Source organism: Mustela putorius, unplaced genomic scaffold (assembly GCF_011764305.1).
Source record: "Mustela putorius furo isolate JIRA1106 unplaced genomic scaffold, ASM1176430v1.1 tig00003859_pilon_pilon_pilon, whole genome shotgun sequence".
NCBI lineage: Eukaryota > Metazoa > Chordata > Mammalia > Carnivora > Mustelidae > Mustela > Mustela putorius.
The window spans coordinates 22,546,829-22,570,338 of record NW_025422011.1 but is presented as its reverse complement, the minus strand read 5'-3'; the positions used below and the strand labels follow the sequence as shown (position 1 = coordinate 22,570,338).

Sequence of the window (23,510 nt, the reverse complement as noted above, 5' to 3'; positions counted from 1 at the left end):
TCCTTTTTACAAATAAGACAGCAGAGACCTAGGTTACAACTTAATCACACTGTTAGCAAATGGCAAAACTAGGATTTGAACCCAGCTCTAGCTGATTTCCAAGCCTAATCTCTTTTCTTTGGTATGTAAAAGGCCTTACATACAGGAGTCTTCAGAATGTGGGCCCCAGAGGAAACACTGAATACGATATGTGGCATCCAATCAGTTTTACGCCCCTAATACTGATCTGGAGGACCCATATGCCTTCTGCCTTAGGTTGAGGTTGATCTGTGGAGTAAGAGGGGGAGGTAAGTTTGTGACCCACTTATCCCTGACATATCCTCTAACCAGACATCAATTTTTTTTTTCCCCCAATCGGATGCCACCAAGGGAACCTTATCAATTTGAAAACTTGGTGGCATGTTACATATTTTAGGGTATCAGAGTGCACCTCAAAATGTACCCAGGTATATGTTGATATCCCATATTAAAGTTATTCAAAAGTAGTCAGCTGCTGCTTCTGTAGTTAGTGGACTATTAGGAATTAATCTGAAATGGAGCTTAAATAGAAGCTTCTCATTTCTTGAAAAAATAGATACAGTTTGGGATTTGAATTTTATATGTTCAGGCTGCCAGTAGAGCTAGCAAGAGAAGGGAAACACTTGAAATAAGTCAGAGGGTAGGAAGAACGATATGAAAGCCTTGACTTTTGGATGTTCATCTTTTTGAAGGCAGCGATCGATCACTTAAATGTAGTTTTGTGTTCCACGGCCCCTCAGCACCTACCTCTTGATCAGTAATTTCACCAACTGAATAGTTCCTGAACTTGGAGTGTGCAGCTGCTGCGAGGTAGAATATCCTAGTCTGTGCTCAGAAGTATTGACATCTGAGTAAATTTATAAAAATCACATCATTTTAGATGCACCTGGGTGGCTCTGTCGGTTAAGCCTCTGTCTCCTGACCTCAGCTCAGATCATGGTCTCAGGGTGGTAAGATCAAGCCCCAGATGGGGCTCCACGCTCAGCGAGGAGTCTGTTCCCCTCTCCCACGACCCCTCCCCACCGCTTGCACGTTTTGCTGTCTCTCTAAAATAAATAAATCCTTTTTAAAAAGACTACATTTTAAGTAAACATCTCTTTGGGTCAGGATTAATCTAGAAATGGTATGAGATACTCACAGATGGATAATCAAGGGATTTTAGAGCTGGGAGCACCCATAGGGATTTTTTTCCTTCTATTTCTAGGTTGGGATATCCTGGGGAAAGGACTTGCTTATGTCTTAACAGAATGAGGCTACAAAGCCAAGTTTTTAATTCTGGGAAAACTTTTTATTATTCTGTGATATCTTTTTAGACTTTGTTTCACAATTATTTCAGTATACAACCATAAACACACACACACACACACACTTATACACATACATACAGCTATAGGGATAGAGTTGATAACCATGATTTGCGTAGCAATTTGCCTATTATCAAAGTAATTTTCACTCTGCTATTTCCCAAATAATCCTTGAGGGAGATACTATCTTAGAGCCTGCTTTATAGATGATGGAACTGAGTTTAAACAGGGAAGTAACTTGCTCAAGGCCACACAACAAAGACACACCAGAGGTCAGACTTCAAGGCCGATTCTTTGAATACAGAATATACTTTTCTTCCGACATTTGATCATAAAGGTGACTATGTAGTGTAACACTTGCTTTGTGACATTTTTTGAGAGTGACAGAAGGAAATTATTAATGATTTCACTGGTAAGATAGTACCCTTTTAGACAAACTGTGATAGAACATGTATGTAGTCATCGTATAGTTCACCTTCTACTACTTGGTCATCCAAGAATAAGTCCCATTAAAATCGGCATGTAATGCTCAAAACAAAAATCTTGGGTTTAGTTTGGGGATTGGAGGCCTGGGAAGGTGTCAACAAGTTATTTTTAAGCTAACCAATGAGGATAACTAGACAGGGGTCCGAGGTTTGCATAGGGAGGTGGCGTGGGGGCAAAGAGAAAGATGTCTGTGTAAAGGGAACACTGGGGACCGCTTGCAAGAAAGAGCAGAATGTGTGTGGAGCAACTCCCCCCTTCGTATGCTTGGTTGTTCAACTACCAAAGTTGCACGAGAATTGTAGGCCACAGGTCTATGCCAAGAATTTTTCATAGCATTAGGCAATGAAAGTGATAAATGTGTCTCTGTGAAGTCAGCCTGTGTTAAATATAAGCCTAATTGCCAGACTAAATGGAACACTCATAATGGTACCTGGAGAAAATGTAACAATGGAGAAAAAAAAAGCCATTTCCTTGCTACCCAAGGAATTACATTATGGAAATTGCACCATCAGAATGAATTAATAGCTGGCTTAAAAAAATTTAGTGCCCAGCAAACAAATGCATAAATTAAGCATCTTGAGTAAGGTGAATGTTAGAGTAAGAGACTTTGCATGGAAGGAATGAGGGTGAGTGAAAGGGAGCTTAGAATCTGCATAGCAGAACAGGCACGTGCACACGGGAGCCAAAGGCTTTGAACTGCCCTGATATTCATCTTTGCCCTCTGGCCATTTCCAGTAGTGTCTGGACAAGCTTGGGTCTGTTGCCAGCTCCTTGGCTAGCAGACGTGGCAGAGGCCCTGGTGATCACGATGTAAAGACGAGCAAGCTGAACCATGTTGCCTGGTTGGGAAGCTGCTGCTTTGCCATTAAGTGGAGTTTCACTGTGTCCCTTCTTTTCACGGTACATTTCACAACCATTTCTGCAAGAGCCCTGCTGTTCTGAGATGGCCGCCATGGTGGGGGGCGGGGTGGAGGAACGCAGTGAGATAGTGTGTGGCTCAGAGATGTCTGACAGCTGCTGAGCAGGCCTCATAGCCTTCGGACAGTTGCCACATTGTTTTCCCAGAAGCACATTCCTTCACCTTTCTCTGACATCGGAGGGAGTGGAAGAGAGTGGACATGATCTGAAGTGACAGACATCCTTGATGGGGATGAGCTGATTCACGGGGGGGAAGTGCAGTCTACAGATGAAGAACAAAGAGAATAATGGCCCCATGGATGGTCTTAAGGCCTTTAATGGAGCCTAGTGAGAGCATCCTTAGTGGGTAGATTGGTTTTGGAACCATGGTTTGGGATGTCAATATTTTCGCAACTGTGGTTAGCAGGGGTTTATCCTACCCGTCCATAGAAACTAAACTTCTAAATATGACACCTCAGCTTCATTAAGCTGGCTGATAACTTGGGCTCTGCAGACTTTGTTTCCCAGGAAAAGTAATTGCCTTGTTTTTTTTAGTGGTTGAAAAACAGAGCAGCTCTCCTTAGGAAGCCCCCAGGATATATTGTAAGGCAAATAGGCTTTTCTGCTTGGATCATCTACTACAGAGCTAACAACTAAACTCAAAGTTTCTTAGTAAAATGCCCTCTCCAACGTAGACTTGGAGAGAGAATTGGATTGCAATTTGACAGGATTACAGCCAGGCAAACATCTGGGGTAGGGGAGGAAAGAAGCCCAGTGTAGGTGGGAAAAGGGAAATGAAGATGTTTTGTTAAAGAAGCTGCCTCGCCTCCATTTGTGTAGTCATCAGTTTGTGTCCCCTCCTCTCCCGTTCCCTGACACAATCTCATTATTGTGTTGCCTGACTGCAGATGATACTCTATTTTTAAATATGTTCATGCAAATGTGCTAGCCAAGTGAAATTTAAAACATGCCTGGTTCTCCCCTAAAAGGTTTTATTTGCTTGTGCCTCCCAGTCCAGATTCATTACTGACCCTTGTTATCTCCACTTCTGATGGGAATCACCTCATGCTCTCTTTTCTGCTTCTGTACAGTGGCTATTTCTGCTTGAAAAGCTCTCTAGGTTTTAACTGTTGAGAAAAACTGTTGAGAAGCTTTACCTTCTCACTGAGGACTTTGCCAGTTCCCATATCACTCAAACATGCTCCTTCCTCGCTGCTCCGATTGTGAGGAATTCTAAAGTCCATACCAACACTTAGCACATTCACCATCGCTTCTGCTTATGGAGCTGTCTTCATATCATGCTGTGATTCCCTCAAAGGTAGACCGAGCTCTTTCTTTCTCATGTCTATGGCCTTGAGCAGTGTTCCGTACATAAAGAATACTTCATGGATGTCCAGTATTACCCATTTATGTTTATGGCCATTTACCTTCCAAGATTCCCTCACTTCATACTCGTGATATACAGTTTTTACCTCTACTGAACAATATCTGTATAATTACATATTAGCTTTTACTGAAAACCAGAGATAGGTATAAGCTTGTATGACTTGGTTTGAGTGTGTTAATGCTACATGGGGTGGATTTACTTCCATATTATATAAAAGTTAACAGAAGTAAAGAGCTACTGATCTGAGTCTGAAGGTGGGTAGAAAATGAATCCCACTGGGTTACCCCTTGTGGTGAGAGCTAGGATCTGGAAGACATATACACTGTCAGATCTACTCACATTGGCAGTTTTCTTTCAAAGGCAACATCACTCTTCACTTTGGCCTCTAGAAGTCACAGGCAGTGTAAAGCATTACCAAGCTTTGACTGTTTGGTCAGCCTGAAATAGAGAGCAGGTCTCAACCCTGCCTCCCTGGGATCAGGTATATTCATGCAATCAAACTGTCAGTGACCTAATAATAGTGCTCACTTTGCTACACTGTGGAATCCGTGGCCATCACAGTGGGTAGCTGACAGCTCTCATCCATGACCTTTTCTAAAGGCTCTTACTCTGGGCTGTGGATGCAAACTTGGAGGGAGGGACCTGGTGTGTCAAAACAATGATCAAGTAGCAGGATGATCAAGAGCGTAAGAGTATCTGAGTTTGGGTTCCCCCAGGGGCAGACTAGGAGAAAAAGATTTGAGTTCTTGGGGCTTTATTCAGGAGGCAAGCCCAGGAAACACTGATAGGGGATTGGGAGAATCAGATTTGAAAAGGAAGATCGCTACTCTTGGGTGCTCCATTTAAGAGACCTGAGTTACAGTTGTGGGCAAAGGAGCTCATTCCCAACGGGACATTGTCCTCAAGGTTTATCTCACCCAGTGGGCAAGTCATTGGTGGATGGCTGCTCCGGGAAAAATTAATTTCCAGTGCTCGTCTACTGCCGGCTTCCTCTCAGGCTCCGAGATACAGACACTGGAAGTAGGAAATCGAACAGGTATGTGATGTAATGCTAAGGCCCAAGGAGGTGTGGGTGAGGGACCAAGAGTGTCTACTACAAGGTGTTAGAATGGGACTCTTCATTTTCCAGTCTGACCACAAGATACATAGCTGGTGTAAAATTTCAAAGTGAGATGCCAGACCACTGAGTGCATACTTCTATGTAGATATTTTCAAGCCAATTTGGGGACTTCTGAATTCCTCACCCACTTCAAGGATATGGAAAATTTTAAGGGAGTGTGGTTAGGATTTCTTAAGGAGGATTTTTTTGTTTTGGAGAAACCTGTCCTGTGAACCTCTTAACTGCTGGATGTGCTCGTATCTTTTCTTTTCTCAAGCCTGGAAGCCCCATTATGAGATAGATCACTTGGAGAACCTGGTATGTGTGTTCTGAAGTTTGGTTACACAATGATCTAGAATCTCAGTCCTGCCTCCAGGAAACCTGGAGTACCAAAAAGACGAGCTGGTGAACTGCTTTGGAGTCGAAGCAAATGTGAGCTTGTAGCTGTGATGGGAAGGAACAGCACTCTTGAAAAGGACCTGGAAGGGGCATGAGTGTCTCCCCATGGCCAGTAGGCTAGACCGGAGCCATTTTAAGTTTCTTTGCTAGGAAAGTTGCAAAGAAGTGGCAATGGAATAGTGAGAGCGAAAGGGGATTAGAAGAGAAACAGGAGTAGAAGCTATACGGCCACCGGAGAGACAGTTCCCATCCTTGGTCATGGTACGAGGGCAGTACCCTTGATAGAGTCCATTGCCCTGCACAGGCCACTGGAAATCCCTACATTAAGCGGTAACTACATCGGTCATTGAATATGTGCCCTCTTTTAGTATCCTCTGTCAACCTGATCCTTGCAGGAGAACAGAAAAATTGCCATGTGGGGAAAAGAGAGACAATAAGTGGGGAAGAGAAGGGAATATCTTCCTTTCTCTCATGGTTAGTGCCCAGCCACAGCAGACCACACCAGTGGCTAGATGTTGAAGCAGTTTTGGAGTCTGCATTAATGTCTGGTGTTGGATAGTTGTTCACAGGACTTTTTCTTATCTGAGAATAAGGGGAGTAAGGGGAAAAGCTATGGGACTCGACAAAGAGTTCATCCAGGGACAAGGAAAAAAATCTTTCTTTAGAGTCAGGGGAAGAATGAAATTTGTTCCTTTATTTGTTTCTTTATTATATCTTTGTTATATTTGTTTCTTTATGGGTAGTGTTTATTGAAGTGTAGACTTTGGGAAGAGAACTTTTTGAATTTCTTTTTCTGTAGTTTATTGGCAACGTGGTCTAGGTTAAGTTCCTTACTGTATTAGAGTTCTCCAGAGAACCAGTAGGGGGCACACACACACACACACACACACACTTAAAAAGAGATTTATTATAAGGAATTGGCTCACGTGATTATGAGGGCTGGCCATGTTCAAAATCTGTGGAAACCATCTCCTAGTTGAAGCCCAAAGGCTAAAAGCTGTTGTAGAATCAGGAAGAGCCAATGGTGTCTTAGTTTGAAAGACATCTATCAGGAAAAACCTATGTTCTAGTGTGAAGGTTGTTAGGACAATTCCTTCTTATTTGAGGGAGGGTCAGCCTTTTGTTTTATACAGGTTCTTACCTGATTAGATGAGGCCTACCCACATTATGGCCTGTGATCTGCTTTATGCAATCTGCTGATTTAAACATTAATGTCAACTGAACACATCCTCACAGAAATACCAGAATAATGTTTAGCCATGTATCTGGGCATTTCCTGGTCCAATTAAGTTGACATATAAAATTAACCATCACAATTCCCTTTCATGAGCCAATGTCGTTACCTCATGGTTTGTGCAGAGATCCAATGAGAAAGTTTGTGCTTTAGAGTGGAGCCATATGTAGGCAATAAATTCCGTGATGCAATTTATGTATGATCAAAATTACCTTCAAATCCTTTAAATCTCTTATGAAGTGTAGCTCATTGTAGTTTCTCGGTTCATTTAGTCAACAGATCCTTACTGTGTGACAAAATTTGTACTAGATATGGTGGGTATAGCAGGAAACTTAAACAGATTCCCCGAAGCTGGAGAGTTAGGCAATACAAATAAGCAAATAAGTGTATATGATCTGTTTTCAATTTAGTGTTAGGGTACTAAGAAGAAAAAAATAAAGCAAGATAAGAAACTAGAGTGAAGGATAGAGGGAAGATGTTCTTTAATATAAACTAATAGCGATATCTGAGGAAGGCTTGAACTGGTGGGGAGGCAAGTCACTCAGGTACCTGAGAAGACTGTTGAAGGCAGAGGGAGCGGCGAGTTTGAAATCCCGGAGGGCGGAGGTAGGGAAGGAACTGCAAGTAAACCCAGGTGGCTGGAACGATTGATCAAGAAGAAGAAGAGCAGGGACATTCAGAGGACTGAGGGCCAGATCACCAGGCACTTGCAAGTTTTGGTAAGAGACGTGCTTTGGGTTTTATTCTATGTATAGGGGGAGGTCGTTAGTGTTTTTCTAAAGTGGGTAGTGATGTGATTAGATTTGTTCTTTTAAAAGGATTACTTTGGCTTCTGTGAGCCTTTTAGACTACCAGGAGGCAAAAATGGAAACAGGGAGACCAGATAAGAGCATATTGTAGTAGTTCCCAGGAGAGATGATGATGGGCTATGGTTGTAGCACTGGAATTATTGAAAAGGCTGAATTTGGGCAATATTTTGAAGTTAGATCCAAAAGGATGTATTGATGGATTGAGTGGATGAGAGACAATGAGCTGTCAAGAATGTTGCTCCCAAGGCTTTTGGTGAGAGCCAAAAGGAAAGAGCTATTTACTGAGATGGACACAATGGCAGAAAGAAGAGCTGTTCAAGTCAGTGAGTCCAATGCAACTGGGGTTTCCTGCAGAATCAGAAGAGATTGAGGTTTCTATAGTTTCTGTATCTGGTATAGTTTCTCTACCAGATGAAGGTATGGTGTTTTGGAGCCATAGTGAAGACAACCAGATATAAATATTATGTCTTTCAACATTAAAACTACATTCAGTAAAATACCCATGTGTTTAGAGGCATAAAGGAATAATGGAGACTGCTTTCGGCAGTGACAGATTTCCGTCTTCCATCTTCCATTTCACACTCTCATTTTATGGCAAAAACTCCTTTGAAGTGAAGGTGACTGGCAAAAGGATTCATCTACGACCTACACTATTTCTCCCAGTATTTTCTTCCTTCTTTCCTCCCTCCCTCCCTCCTTCCAAATTGTCTCTGCCCCCTGCTATGCTTATAAGAGTAAAGGTACAAATACTACTCCAGTATGACTGGAACTTTTTCTTTTCTTGATATACTTGAACAACTGCCATGATTGAGTTAAATGCTGTAGGTGACAAACTAGGATTTCTCCACATGAGATGAACATAAAATGCCCTTCTTAATTTTTAGATGCATGATCTGATACTTATCTCCATACACTTTACGTAGTTTAAGAGCTGACATACAATTCCCGAAATGTTTTTAGCAAGCAGTACCCACGTAGTCTGCAAATATGAGAAAACACTATCACCTGTGACTAAATTTAATTTTAGCAAACCTGGCATGTTATGTATTCATCTGGAAATACTTAGTTCTCTCACAGTATGCTTGCTGACACCCAGACTGTGATGAGCACCATTGACAATGTCTCCCTGTTTTGTTTTGTTTTTTTCCCCCATGTGGTCTGCTCTATCGCATTCATTTCTGATTGGCTCACTGGGGAGACGTTAACAAGGTAGTAGACAAGTGATAGATCTCTGTTCTTTCGCTTGTAATTAGATTTGACAATCAGTATTGTAGGTTGCCTCAGGAAACAGGTAACTGTCCATGAGGCTGCTTCGGTATCATGAGAATGTCTTCATTTGGGGACTCTTTGTACAGCAGGAGGAACCCTGGAGTATGTGGCTGGCACCATGGACGTTCAAATATGGCCCATTACTAGCTGGAGCATTCTGATGTTTCAGTTTTTTAAAATCAAAGTATAGCTGAAATGCAACATTATATTAGTTTCAGGTTCATAAATAGTGATTTAACATTTATATACATTATGAAATCATGATGAATTTAATTACCGTCTGTCACCATACGAAGTTATCACAATATTATTGACTATATCCCCTATGCTGTCCTTTACATCCTTTTGACTTGTTTTATAACTGGCAGTTTTTTTTTTTTTTAATTTTAAAAGATTTTATTTATTTATTTGAGAGAGAGACAGTGAGAGGGAGCATGAGCGGAGAAAAGGTCAGAGGGAGAAGCAGACTCCCCGTGGAGCAAGGAGCCTGATGCGGGACTCAGTCCCAGGACTCTGGGATCATGACTTGAGCTGAAGGCAGTCACTTAACCAACTGAGCCACCCAGGTGCCCGTAACTGGCAGTTTTTACCTTTTAGTCCCCTTCATCTGTTTTGCCCCTACCCCTATACCTCTCCTCTCTGACAAACACTACTTTGTTCTCGGTGTTAATGATTTTGCTTCTATTTTGTTCATTTTTTAAAAATGTAACACATGTGAATAAATCATGTAATATTTGTCTTTCTCTGACTTATTTCACTTACTATCATACCCCCAGGTCCATCTGTGTTGTCATGAAAGGCAAGATTTCATTGTTGTGTTTCTTGTTGTTGTTGTTGTTGTTATGGAAGACACACATATTCCATTTGTGCCTGCGTCTTTATTCTTCTGTGATGGACACTTAGTTTGTTTCTGTAACTTGGCTGTTACAAATAATACTTAAGTCAACTTAGAGATGCATGTATCTTTTTGAGTTACGTTTTTGTTTTCTTCAGGTAAATACCCAGAAGTGGAATTGCTGGATGGTATGGTAGTCCTACTTTAAAGTTTTTGAGGAACTTCTGTGCTGTTTTCCACAGTAACTGCACCAGTTTGCCTTCTCCCCAGCAGTGCTCAAGAGTTCCCTTTCCCCCACACCCTTGCTAACACTTGTTATTTCTCGCCTTTTCGGTGCTTGCCCTTCTGACAGATGTGGGATGATTTTTCACTGTGGGTTTGATTTGCAGTTCTCTGATGATGAGCGATGTTGGCCATCATTTCCCGTGCTACTGACCATCTGTGTGTCTTCTTTGGATAAGTGTCTATTCAGGTGTCTGCCTATTTTTTAAATTGGATTGTTTGGCTTTTTTTTTTTTTAATGTGTATTTCATTTTTAACACAGTCTCTGGGAGTTGGGGACAAAAACCGTATAAAACATTTACCTTCAGTTGGCCACTTCTATATGCACATTCTCATTCCTTTTTTTTTTTTTTTTAAGATTTTATTTATTTGAGAGAGAGAGAGTCAACATGAAAGGGGTGAGGGGCAGAGGGAGAAGCCGGCTCCCTGATGAGCAGAGAGCCTGATGTGGCACTTGATCCTGGGACTCCAGGATCATGACCTGAGCCGAAGGCAGTTGCTTAACCAACTGAGCCACCCAGGTGCCTCACATTCTCATTCTTTGACACCTCATACCAAACTGCAGCTCAGTGTAGAGAAGTATTTTAAGTTGCTGGAGAATTGTCTGTCTTCTAGCTGGTAAGCCAACAAATTAATAAATACGCAGCAGATAGAGTCCTCATTTACGTGAGGAAAATGATATTCTGTCTTGAGGGCTATTGTGAGGATCCTTTCCCCTTTTCTTGACATACTATAGATGAATGAATTTCAACTCACATGGATATTGGCCCTAAAAATACTAAAAGATTAGTCAATGCTCAGAAAATATGAAGACAGCCTTTAAAATAATTTCTTTCTGGTAAAGGGAGAACTATAAATGAAAGTTAATTCATTTTCCCCTAGAAGACATATTAATACTTTCCATCAATTTCTCAAATTGCTAAGTAGAGAAAGGTTAGAATATTAAGGGCTGTAAATATTCTTCAAGTGGATGTAATATTAAAGAACCTCTGTACCTTATTGAACAGACATTGAAGAAGAGATCATACTAACCAACTGTTTTTGGTTATCAAAGGGTTACCTAATAAATCACTTGCTGTGTAGAATGTTAGTTCATTGGTTCTTCAAATTTCTTAAGTTATAGTTTTGAGCCAATAAATGCCATATGAAATTGGAATGAAATGAAATGAAATGCTGTTTTAGTTTTATTCCTTTGGTTATTTAGACTGATAGAGAATACCCTCAGATTTTGTATTTGCACAAATAAAAATGATTATAAACATGCATTGAATTAGGCACTGTTCAAATTGCATATATTTAATCCTCAAAAACTCTTTGAAGAAAGTATTATAACCCTCATTTATGAAATGAGGGTTACTGAGGTAGAGGGAAACTGAGGTAGAGATTTTTTTTTTAAAAGCAATTTTCCCAAGGGCAAATGGTTGCAAATGAAAGAGGTAGGGTAACAACCTAAGCAGTCTGCTAACTTTTAATTCTCATACTTTACTGCCTTCAGTGAAAAAAATCTATGAATGGACATTCAAAAATTAATTTTTATTTCTGTGAATTTATACATACATGCAGTTTAAAAAGCCAAATTGTTCTAGAAGACTTTATAAAGATGATGAATCCCCTTGAAAAATTTCCCCATTTCTTATCCTTACAGGCAACCACTTTCAGGACTTTTAACAGATTCTTTTGCTGTTTTCATCCATATCTCTAAATAGCATGTTTCTTTGTTACTTCTTCATGCTTCCAATTTTGACATTTTTTTATTGACTTTCTACCATATAACATGGGGATTTGGCTGTCTTAATTACACCTCACCACACATCTTTTTGTTAGTTATTCTGTGTTTGTGTTACGGTGACTATATGCAAGCTACTGATGAATGAATTAACAAGAATACTTGGTTTCCTTTCTTGCACAGATCTTTGTTCCCCTGTCATTAACAATCACTGTGTTCATAGATTTTTAAATTATGTTTTTATTTTTTAAATATTTTATTTATTTATTTGTCAGAGATCACAAGTAGGCAGAGAGAGAGAGGAGGAAGCAAACTCCCTGCAGAGCAGAGAGCCCAATGCGGGGCTTGATCCCAGGACCCCGGGATCATGACCTGAGCTGAAGGCAGAGGCTTTAGCCCACTGAGCCACCCAGGCACCCCGTATAGATTTTTTTTTTTTTTTAAGATTTTTATTTGTTTATTTGACAGAAAGCGCAAGCAGGGGGTAGCTGCAGGCAGAGGGAGAGGGACAAGCAGACTGCTTGCTGAACAGGGAAACCTGATGCTGGACTTGATCCCAGGATTTGGGGATTAGGACCTAAAGGCAGATGCTTAGTGAAGTGAGCTGCCCAGGCATCTGAGTTCATAGATTTTATAGCACAGTATGTTATAGATTTATCATAATTTATCCCTATACTCTTACCAGTTATATAAATACTCCTAAAGATATTAACACTTTCTTGTTCATGAATAAATTTCCCCCAAATGTTGGTTGATTTCTAGGCTTGCCGCATAGCTCATGTTCCGGGAGTATCTCTTTGCCAGGATTCTGGGAATCCCCTTTACAGCTCCCTGGGATGGTAGGTCCTGTTCCTGTAAGTCACACATGCTCTTTATTGTTTTTTTGCTCTGGCTTGATGGAACAGATTTTTCAGCAGGCAGAGGGAGGGAGAGGCCGGCTCCCCACTGAGGAAGAAGACTGACTTGGGGCTCAATCCCAGGACCTTGTGATCATCACCTGAGCTGAGGGCGGACCCTTAACCGACTGAGCCACCCCAGGCATCCCTCTATGTTTTTTCAGAGCATATTGTTTTCGTTTGTCATAAATGCAGCAATGATTTTTCTCTGAAGACATTAATGATGGTTTTTTTGATGTTTTCTTCTTTTGATGAAGTCCTTGTATCTTTCTCATTGCTTCTGTTTATTGATTTGCTCTGGCTTCTGTCATTTACAATAGAAGCTTCCTCCCGTGTGTTTGAACCTGGCTCTTCACTCCCACTTAAGAGCTGGATAAAAAGACACTAATTGAAAGTTCTGTGCAAATGGGGATGTGGTTGACAGTGAAATTCAATGTAAGGTGATCTGGGTCATTCTTTTGGGTAAGCACTTGATTGTCATTAGCTTTATTTTATTTTTAGTTAGTTTCCTTAGAAAATAATTTTCAAAGCTCCTGCCTAGGGAAGCTAAACATGGATCTCAGCCTTCTATTTGCTCTATAAATGTTCACTAATTTCCCCTGAATTCAGTACTGAGTTAGCATTTGGTTGTGAATGGTGTTCCTCAGTATAGAGCATAAATGTCCCATGTTCTCCTAAAGTGGTGGAGGGGCAGTCATATAACAGAATGATAGAGAAGACGATCTGGGTATCTACATACTTTTAAGGAGACATTCAACACACCTTGACCTGCCTCTGTTGCCAATTCCTGAGCCTTTTGGGTTCTGTGATGCAAAATAAATTGTTTCTTGACTTCTCTCACTGAGCGGGATTCAACTTGTCAAAACTGCAAATTCAGTCATCACTCTTTCATCTGCTTTCCTGCTTCCTAAATTTTGCTCTCCTAACATTCTCATTGCTCTTCTAGGTATACAGTTTTAAAAACTCAAAAAATTAAATAGAACTTCATTGGATTTCAAGAAGGAGCTAATGTAAGCGCATGCATTTAACCAATAATCTTGGAAATTTATTTGTGGGTATTTTTAGTTTTGTATAATTATAAGTTCATCTCTTAGATGCCGGAAAGTCTGTCATAGTGATTGAGTTTTTTGTGACACTCTTCTTTCCCTTCTCAGGGATGGGAGAGGGATCGGGATGGGGAGAGGACACATGGAGACAAAGGAGCACCAAAGAAAGCGACATGACGTAGGAGAAAGAACACAAGCTTAGGTGGAAGAGACTTGAGTCTAGATCACCTGCCAATTTAACAGGAATTATTAATCCTCCTGGCATATCAGTTTCCTTAATTATAATGCAATGGGAATAACACCTACCTCATTGTTGCATTTTTCAGATTGAGATAAAGTATTACTTACCATACAGTATTGGATGTGGTGCCCAGTAGAGGCCATTTTCCATCTTGAATTAAGGGAGGGCATTTGCAGTCACGGGATGGAAAAAATCCATTTCAGAACATTTTTAGATTTGCATAAATTACACATGCTTTGTAATACTGACCATAGATAAACCAGTTAGCTAAACTAGCTGGCTTCAGAAAGCCTCCTCTGATTTCAGATTCTGTACTTCTTATGGTAACCATCTTGGAAAAAATAGTTTTAACAGGTGTAGGATATGCTTTATAGGAGCTATGATTTAGAGCTAATTGAAAGTGGGACTTATTGAGAAAACTTGCAGCAGTGACTGGTTGTCTGAGCAGCTTTCAAGAGTTATGTAGTCTGTGTCTGTTTAGAACTAAAAATTGAGACAGATGTAACAGAGAGGACTTCACTGGCTTGTGTGTCCAATCATTGTTAGCCCAAAGAGATTTTTTTTCTGTACCCTGCTTAAAAGGAAAGCCTCTGAAATGCACAGCAGTTGAAGGAGAGTATAATAATCACACTTGTGGATATAGTTCTTGGAAGGTTGCAATCTTCCTAGATAGGGAGAAATAATTTAGAATGGCATAGTGAAGGACTCATGTAACAGAAAAGTATTTAATGGAGTTGTTCATGTGGCTGTAATATTTAGTTAGAAGAGAAGGTAGTTGTTTCCAACTGACCTGTCATCTCAAGTCTTTACCTGTCTTCTTTCTAAGGAAGTGTAATGTCGCATAAGTATCAGTTTCATGACTAGACTATAAACCTCACTGTTTCAAACAAAACCAAAAGCAAACCCTATCAATAACGTGAACTCCCCACCCCACCTTAAGACCGTTTTTGCTGAGAGTGGATTTTTGCCTTTACTAATGAAAACTGTATCCAGAAAAACTCTTCTTAGGGCAAATATAAGTGTAGCTCTTCCTCAGACAAGGGCTTTTGCAGTGGATGTAGTATTGTATCATGTGGGTTCTTGTCTGGAAAATAAGGAGGGCATTTTTGGATTACTTTCCATCTGGCTCTCCACAGTTCTGTGAGAACTGTGCCTCTGTTAGCTGTTCTGTGGTTATTAGATAGCGATAGAATGACAGAAGAGAAATTGCATTAATGTTGTAATAGAGAAAATGGAACAAATTAAATCTCCATGCATTGATCTTTTTAGAAAAATTATTGATAAAACAGTATTCATAATCAAATGATTCTGTAAGATAACATGAAGTGGATTTTGAGAGTTTTCTTAAGAGTGTGTGCTAATATTACTGCTTTCCGTGAGGCAAAGCTTTGGTATAAAGTGCTCTTGGGTATTGAAAATTTACTCTCTTTATACTTGCATGTTTTCCTTTTTAAAGTGGTATCTTTCGATACCTTTTTTTTTTTTTTTTTTAATTTCAAAAACCTTAAATGCTTCTCTGCTGCCTTCAGGGTATCATAAATTTCTTCATTTGCCATGCAAGGTTTTTGACCCTCTACCCCGATTTAATTTACCCCCTTGTCTGCCACTGTTTTTCTACCTAAACCCTTCCTTTCAGCCAAATGGACATGCATAGCGTACCCTACAGGCTTTCCGATTTTGCCTCCATCTCAGAACTTCTCTCCTTCCCTCCATATGTATCTGCTGCTCTCCCTTCTTTGAGATTTGGCTAAAGCCCTTTCCCTCCCCACCCGAGCTCAAGCACGTGGTCCGTCCATCTTTTGCGCTTCGTGCCCTGGTTACGTCACTCAGGAACCATTTAGCCTTGACCTCCAGTCCACGTCGTACCTACACACATTTTGTTTAACTCTGCCTAGAACACAGGCTCCTTGAAGGCGAGAGGTTTCATATTTGTTTTGTAGCATTTCTGCTGACATTGAAAGATCCACTGGTATGTTGCTTGCTTGTTTATCTGTCTGTCTGCCATGTATTTTCCGATGTCTACTCTCACTAGAGTTTAAGTTCCAAAAGGGGTCATGAATATTGCAAAAACTACAAAGGTCATATACGGCAGGCAGTTGGCTCTGGAACCTGTGCTCTCGATCACTAATCAGTGCAGCCTAATGGTGGTTGTCAGTGACTCCATGATTGCCACCTCTGATTTTGCTTAGGGGGTCAACAGGATATTGACACTGTTGACTACTCTTTCCTTGCATCTTTCACTTTTCTTGGCTTCTGTGCCATCCTTTTATTTTTATTTTCCTCCTCCCTCCCTGATCACTTGTCCCGTAGTCCTCTCTGTGTTCCAAATATTGACTTATGATCTCTAGTTTTGTCCACATCCTTTTTCTGTGCTTTCACTATAATCATCTTACTAGCCTAGTATTTCTTGACCTCAGTGGTATGACATATTACGGTGTCAGAATCAATCAGGACATGTGTCAAAACCACTCACTTATTCATAAAGTGTTAAGTTACAAGTGCTTGCAAATGATTTACTTCTTTAAATTGACTCACCTTAGAGTTACCATTATAAGGATGTCACAGGAACTCATTTGCATTTCAGTAGTGCTTGCTTGTTTGTGTGGGGAAGGAAGAACTTTGAGTTAGCTGGAGGTGAATTGATTATAATTCATGGCCTATTTTATATTAGCTGAAAATATCTGCGAACTATGGTTATTGGTATGTCGTTGGTAGTTACAACAATTTTGAGATATTATTTGTAAACTGGGGATTTATAGTTTGTTATTTATAGTTTGTTTCCTTGATTTTACCCATGGATGCATTTTTAATGATGGAGGGAGGTGAAGAAAGCATGCATATGCATCTATCTCTGCATAGCATAGAAATGAGAATACAGTCTAGTTACAGGTTCCAAATCAAAGGCAATGTGATCAGCCAAATGAAATGCACAGTATTATTTATATTAACATCGTGAATAAATATAAATATTATGTGCTACATGCTTAATTATAAAGTGAGTTACTTTTCTGTATTAGTATATGCTTTTTTATATTACTCATAGAGGTCTAAATTTGATTTTTAAAATACAGTTCTACATAGTTTTTTAGGTTTTATTAATTAGTCATCTATATTTTTCCCTCAAAAAATTATGTTTTGAGATTGTTGAGTAGTTTTACTCCTCATTTACTATTACAATGCTTTTGAAAATATGACCTATAAAAACAGCATTGGGAATGCTTTGCTTTATTTGGTCAATGACTTTTGTTCATATGTCTGGTGTGTGTCTCTTATGAATGCCATTTATTATTTGCCCTAGCAGAGGAAAAGCTGAAAACCTCTGCTCGAGGCTATATTATACAAACCTGTGTGGTTTACTCTCTCCCATATGTTGGTGACTCCTGAATTTCTGTCATCACCCACAATCTTTTCTCTGCAGCTGTCTCATTTATTAAGTCAACCACTGGGCATCTTTTTGTGGATGTCCTACAGGCTTCCCAAACATTTCATAGCTGAAAGTTAGCTCATTTTCTGTCCTTAGTCTCCTGACCCAACTGCTCTTTTTCCAGTGTTACACATTTTTATCAATGGTATCATCCACCCAGTCTGTTAAAGACATTGAGCATAATTCAGTGTCTCCTAGGTCATTAGTCTAGTCCAGTTTTTATCTCCAATATTTCTCTTCTTCCTCAGTGCCTTTCCTTTAGTACAGCTGCTTTTCATTTCCTATTGAGACCATTTCATAGCCCAATGGTTCTCAAACTTCAGTATGTATCAGAATGATTAAAACATAGATTGTTGGGTTCCAACTCCAGACTTCTGATTTAATAAATCCAAGGATAGTCCAAAATTTGCATTTCTAACCAGTTTGTGGAAAGCCTGACGTTGCTGGTTTGGGGATCACTTTTTGGGTGATAGCCTGTTAATTGGCCTTTCTAACACCAGGCTAGCCACCTTACTGTTTCTCCTCCAAAGGATAATTTTTAAAATCCAAGCTCTAATCTCTCTCCCTGACTTAAACTATTATACTATCTTAGTGTTACACTTACAGTTGACTTCAATGAACTCTTACCCCTCCAATATGTGAAACGATGGCACCCTTGTTATTCTTTTACCTGTACCACATATATCTTTTTTTTCCACTAAGATTAAGAGCTTTTTCACTTGTCCATGTACTACATTTGCCTGGCTATTAAAATCTCAACCACCATCCATTTTATAATCCCATTCTCAGGGCTTCTTTCCTTCTTCATTCACACCTTTAAAAGGTTTATCTTCTTTCCCACCTGAGAAAGATTTGTGTGTATCGTTATGTAACAGTGGCCCATTGGCAGAAACAATATTGTGTAGCCGAGCCTAGGTCATTTCTCTTCCATTGTTCTCTCTCTGGATAGTCATCTGCTCCAGCCTCTGGCCCTGGTGGTGGACAGCTATTATCTATCTTATGTGACATATTAAGTAACAAACAGGTCCAGCTGGCTCCTACTCTATAACTATTTTATATCAGTTTCCAGGAAGAGGAAGCAGTAATGTTTCCTTTCTTTACTCCCAGTGGGCCGTGTCCAAGCACACCAGTGCTGGCCCCACCTGGCTGGACCTTGTGGGGAGGTAAAGATAGGCTCTTGCTACTCAAACTGTGATGGGACCAGGAGACTCTGTCTCACTAGGGAACTCTTTAGTAAGGCAGAATCTGCACTCTTTCCTCAACAAAACTGCTGAATTAGAATCTCTATTTCAGTGAGATCCTGTGGTGATCAAGTTTGAGAAGCACTGGCTTAGGCCTCTGGGATCCCTGGATATGCTCACCTTACCTCTTGCCATTCTCTATTAATTCATAATGATATGAATTTGGCAGATATTCACACCTTTCTGTGATAGCCATTTTCTTCATCGGTGAAGTGGGGACTGCAATGTCTACCTTAGTAGATTATGATGATGTATGTAAAATATAAAATACCTTAGAAGTGATGAGTGTTCTATAGTGGTAGTCATTATTAAGTCTGTATCTTCATCTTCTAGAATTTTAACAGTCCTTTGGAAGTCTGCATAAATAACTCCCCTACCTCGTCTACCAATGACTAACCTGCACCAAGGGCATTGGTACCTGAAAGTTAAATGAAAATGGGATTGTGGTCGGTTTATAATTAAAGATATGCCTGATTTTCAGTTAAGTGGCATAGCTGGGATAGCTTTGTGAAGCATAGATGTTGCCTGCTTTGCAGGTTGAGTGGTTGATTTCTAGAAATACCTAGATATTAATCCTTGTAACTCTGAGCTAGGAAAATGCATTAAAAGACATTGATCATCACAGTTAGAAGGGAAATTTTATATTACTCATAGAGGTCTAAATTTGATTTTTAAAATACAGTTCTACATAGTTTTTTAGGTTTTATTAATTAGTCATCTATATTTTTCCCTCATGTGAGATACTACCACTACATTTTAGAATGGCTAAAATTAGAAATACATATCAAGTGTTGTTGAGGATGTGAAGAAGCTGTAATTCTCTTACATTGCTGATATAGATCTAAAATAGCACAATCATTTTAGAATAGTGTTCGTCAGTTTCTCAACAAGTTAACAATAAAAAGGAACAAACTCTAAGTAGGCAGAAAATTAGTAAGGACAAAGTTGAGCTAAATAACATCAAATGAACTGGGTATAATTAACATATAGAGACTATTTCGCCCAGTAAGTGCAGAATACACATTTTTCTCAAACTCACAAGGGATATTTACTGAGACCACATTCTGGGCCATAAAACACACCTTAACAAATACAAAAGAATTGAATCAAATAATGTTTGTTGTGAGACCCCAATGAAATTAAACTAGAAATCAGTAACAGAAAGATAGCAGTAGAATCCTAAAATAAATGTAACAATTAAACAACACATTTCTAAATAATATGTGGGTGAAAGAAGAAATTTCAAGAAGTTGAAATATATTTTGAACAAAATGAAAACGAAAACACAGCTTATCAAAATTTGTGGGGTGTAGTAAAAGCTGTATTTAGAGGGAAATGTGTAGTAATGAATGCATATAATAGAAAAGAATGAAGCTGTATAATCAACAATATAAGGCTTTATTTTAGGAAACTAGAAAAAGATGGCTAAGTCTAAAGTAAACCAACAAACAAAAAAGGAGTAGAAGTCAGTGAAATTGAAAATAAATCAGTAGAGGATATCAATAAAACCGAACCTAAACAGGCTCTTTGGAAAGATCAATGAAATTGGGCGCCTGGGTGGCTCAGTGGGTTAAGCCGCTGCCTTCGGCTCAGGTCATGATCTCGGGGTCCTGGAATCGAGTCCCACATCGGGCTCTCTGCTCAGCAGGGAGCCTGCTTCCTCCTCTCTCTCTCTCTCTCTGCCTGCCTCTCTGCCTACTTGTAATCTCTGTCTGTCAAATAAAAAATAAATAAAATCTTAAGGAAAGATCAATGAAATTAATAAGACTTTAGAGAGAATAAAAAAAAAATAGAAAGAACCTAAATTGCTAACATCAGAAATGAAAGAAGGGATGTTACTACAAATCCTATGGACATTAAAAAGGATAATAAGGAATTTTTTGAGGAATTTTATGCCCACAAATTTGATAACCTAGATGAAATAGAACAATTCTTTGAAATACATTATTTGCCACAACTCACATCAGAAGCAGCAGACTATCTGAATAAACCTACATATGTTTAAAAATTGAATCAGTAATTAATAGTCTTCCAAAACAGAAATCATCAGGCCCAGATGGGTTCACATTTAAGAAAAAAATGATACCAATTTAAGAAAGAAATTATACCAGTTCTCTACAATATATTTCAGATGATGGAAAGAGAAAATATCTCTAACTCATTCTATAAGATCAACAATACCTGCTAAAAAGACCATACAAGAACGTTACAAAAACAGAAAATCACAGACTAATCTCTCATGAGCATAGATGCAAAAATCTTCAAAAAATATTAGCAAATTGAATATAACAATGTATAAAAGAATTATAAAGCATAATTGAGATTTATTCCAGGTATAAAGTGCTGGTTCAACAATCAAAAATAAGTTAATGTAATCTATCACTTTAATAGGCTAAAAAAAAAAGAAAAGAAAAAGCACATGATCGTACCAGTAGATGCAGGAAAGCATTTGACAAAATCCAACACCATTCATGAAGAAAGCTCTCTGTAAACTGGAAATAGAGGAGAACTTCATTAACTTTATTAAGAATATCTACATACAACCTACAGCTAACTTCATACTTGGAGAAAGACAAACCTTTCCACAAAGATCAAGTACAAGGCAAGGATGTCTCCTCTAACACTCCTTTTCAATATTATACTAGAATTTCTAACTAATGGTGTAAGACATGGGAAGTTAAAGGTATACTAATTAAAAGTCAAGAAATGAAACTGTTGTTTGCAGGTGAGAAGATTATGTAGAAAATGTGAAAGAATCAGCAAAAAAAAATTACTGGAACTAATAAGTGATTATAATAAGATTATAGGATATAAAGTTAATGCAGAAAAGTCAGTTGTTTCCTATATACTAGTAACTAGACAACTAAGGTTGTCTTAGTATTGTCAAGATATCAGGTCTTCCCAACTTGATGTATAGATTCAATGCAAAGTTGCTCAAAATCTCAGAAAGTTGTTTTTTGGATCAGTAAGCGGATTCCAAAGTATATACGGTGAGGCAAAAACCCACAAGAGCCAACGCAATATTGAAGAAGAGGAAAACTGGAAAACTGAAAGTCCTCAACTTCAAGATTTATTAAAGAAGCTACAGTAATCAAGACAGTGATATTGGCAGAAGAACATATAAGTAAATCAATGGAAGAGAATAGGGAGCCCAGAAATGGACCCCTACGAATAGTCAACTGATCGTTGGCAAAGGAACAAAACAGCATAATGAAGCAAAGATAATCTTCCCAGAAAATGGTGTTAGAACAACTGGACATACAAATGGAAATAAATAAATAAATAAATCTAGACACAGACCTTAAATCCATCACTAAAATTAACTCAAAATGGATCTTAGCCTTATATGTAATATACAAAACTGTAACACTCAAAGAATATAACGTAAGAGAAAATCTAGATGACCTTATATATGGTGATGACATTTTACTCTTATTTATTTATTTTTTAAAGATTTCATTTATTTGAGAGAGAGAGGGAGAGAAAGCATGAGCAGGGGTAGTGGGAAAAGAAGAAGCAGTCTCCTTGCTAAGCAAGGAGCCCAATGTGGGGTTCCATCCTGGGACTATGGGATCACGACCTGAGCTGAACGTAGACGCTTAATTGATTGAGCCACCCAGGCTCCCCATGGTGATGACTTTTTAGATATAACACCAAAGGCAGGATCCATGAAAGAAATAATAAGATAGACTTTGTTAAAGTTAAAAACTTCTCTTAAAAAAAAAGACAAACTCAAGCAATTGAGAAGACAAGCCACAGACTGGGAGAAATTATTTGCAAAAGGCACATCTGATAAAAGACTGTCATCCAAAAAATACAAAGAACTCTTAAAACTCGACAATAAGAAAACAAACAATCCAATTAAAAAATCAGCTAAAACCTTGGCAGATACCTCATCTAAGAAGATGGCAAATAAGCATATGAAAAGATACTCGACATTGTATGTCATCAGGAAAATGCAAATTAAGACAATGAGATATCAGTACATGCCTATTAGAATGACTAAAGTCTGGAACACTGACAACAAATTCTGACAAGGTTATAGAACGATGGGAATTTTAATTAACTGCTGGTCGGAATGAAGAGTGGTACAACTACTTTGGAGGACATTTGAACAGTTTCTGGCAAAACCAATCATACTTTTCCCATAGGATCCAGAAGTTGTGTTCCTTGTTACTTACTCAAATAAGTTGAAAATTTGTGTCCACAGAAAACCTGCACATGTATGTTTGTGGTAGCTTCATTTCTAATTACCAAAACCTGGAAAATACCAAAATGTCCTTCATGAGGTGAATATCTAAACTGTGGTACATCCAGACAGTGGGATTTAGTTCTGTGCTAAAAAGTAATGAGATAACAGTCCATGAAAAGGCAAGTTAAGGTAACCTTGACTGCATATTACTAAATCAATGAGGCCAAGCTGAAGAGGCTATATACAGTGTGATTTCAATTATATAACATCCTGGGAAATGCAAAACTATTGAGACACTGAAAAGATCAGTGATTATCAGGGGCTGGGGGAAGGGAATGATAAGTAGGCAAAGCAGAGCATATTTTTAGGGCTGTGAAACTATACCATATAATATTATCGTGGGAGAATACACCCCATTATCCATTTGTCCAAATTCCAAAAGTACTACCCTTGGAGTGAACTCTAGTTTAAACTATGGACTTTGGGTGAAAATATTTTGTCAGTGTAAGTTCATCAGTTGTAACAAACGTACCACTCTGGTGCAGTATTTTGATAATGGGGGAGAATTTTATGGGCTGTAGGTGCTGTCTGTGAAATCTTTGTACCTCGCATTCAATTTTGCTATGACCCTAAAACTGCTCTAAAATATAAAGCCAGTTTTTAAAAAGTATATCGTACAGAGCTGAACACATAGAATAAATACATTTTCTATAGGAGATATCACT

At 38.9% G+C, this 23,510-nt stretch overlaps 1 protein-coding gene across 2 annotated transcripts in view; it reads left to right on the top strand.

Annotated features, from left to right (window-relative positions):
- The window catches only part of NELL1 (neural EGFL like 1), an 831,926-nt gene that overhangs the window by 518,152 nt on the left and 290,264 nt on the right, over window positions 1–23,510 (top strand). The window lies entirely within an intron of this gene.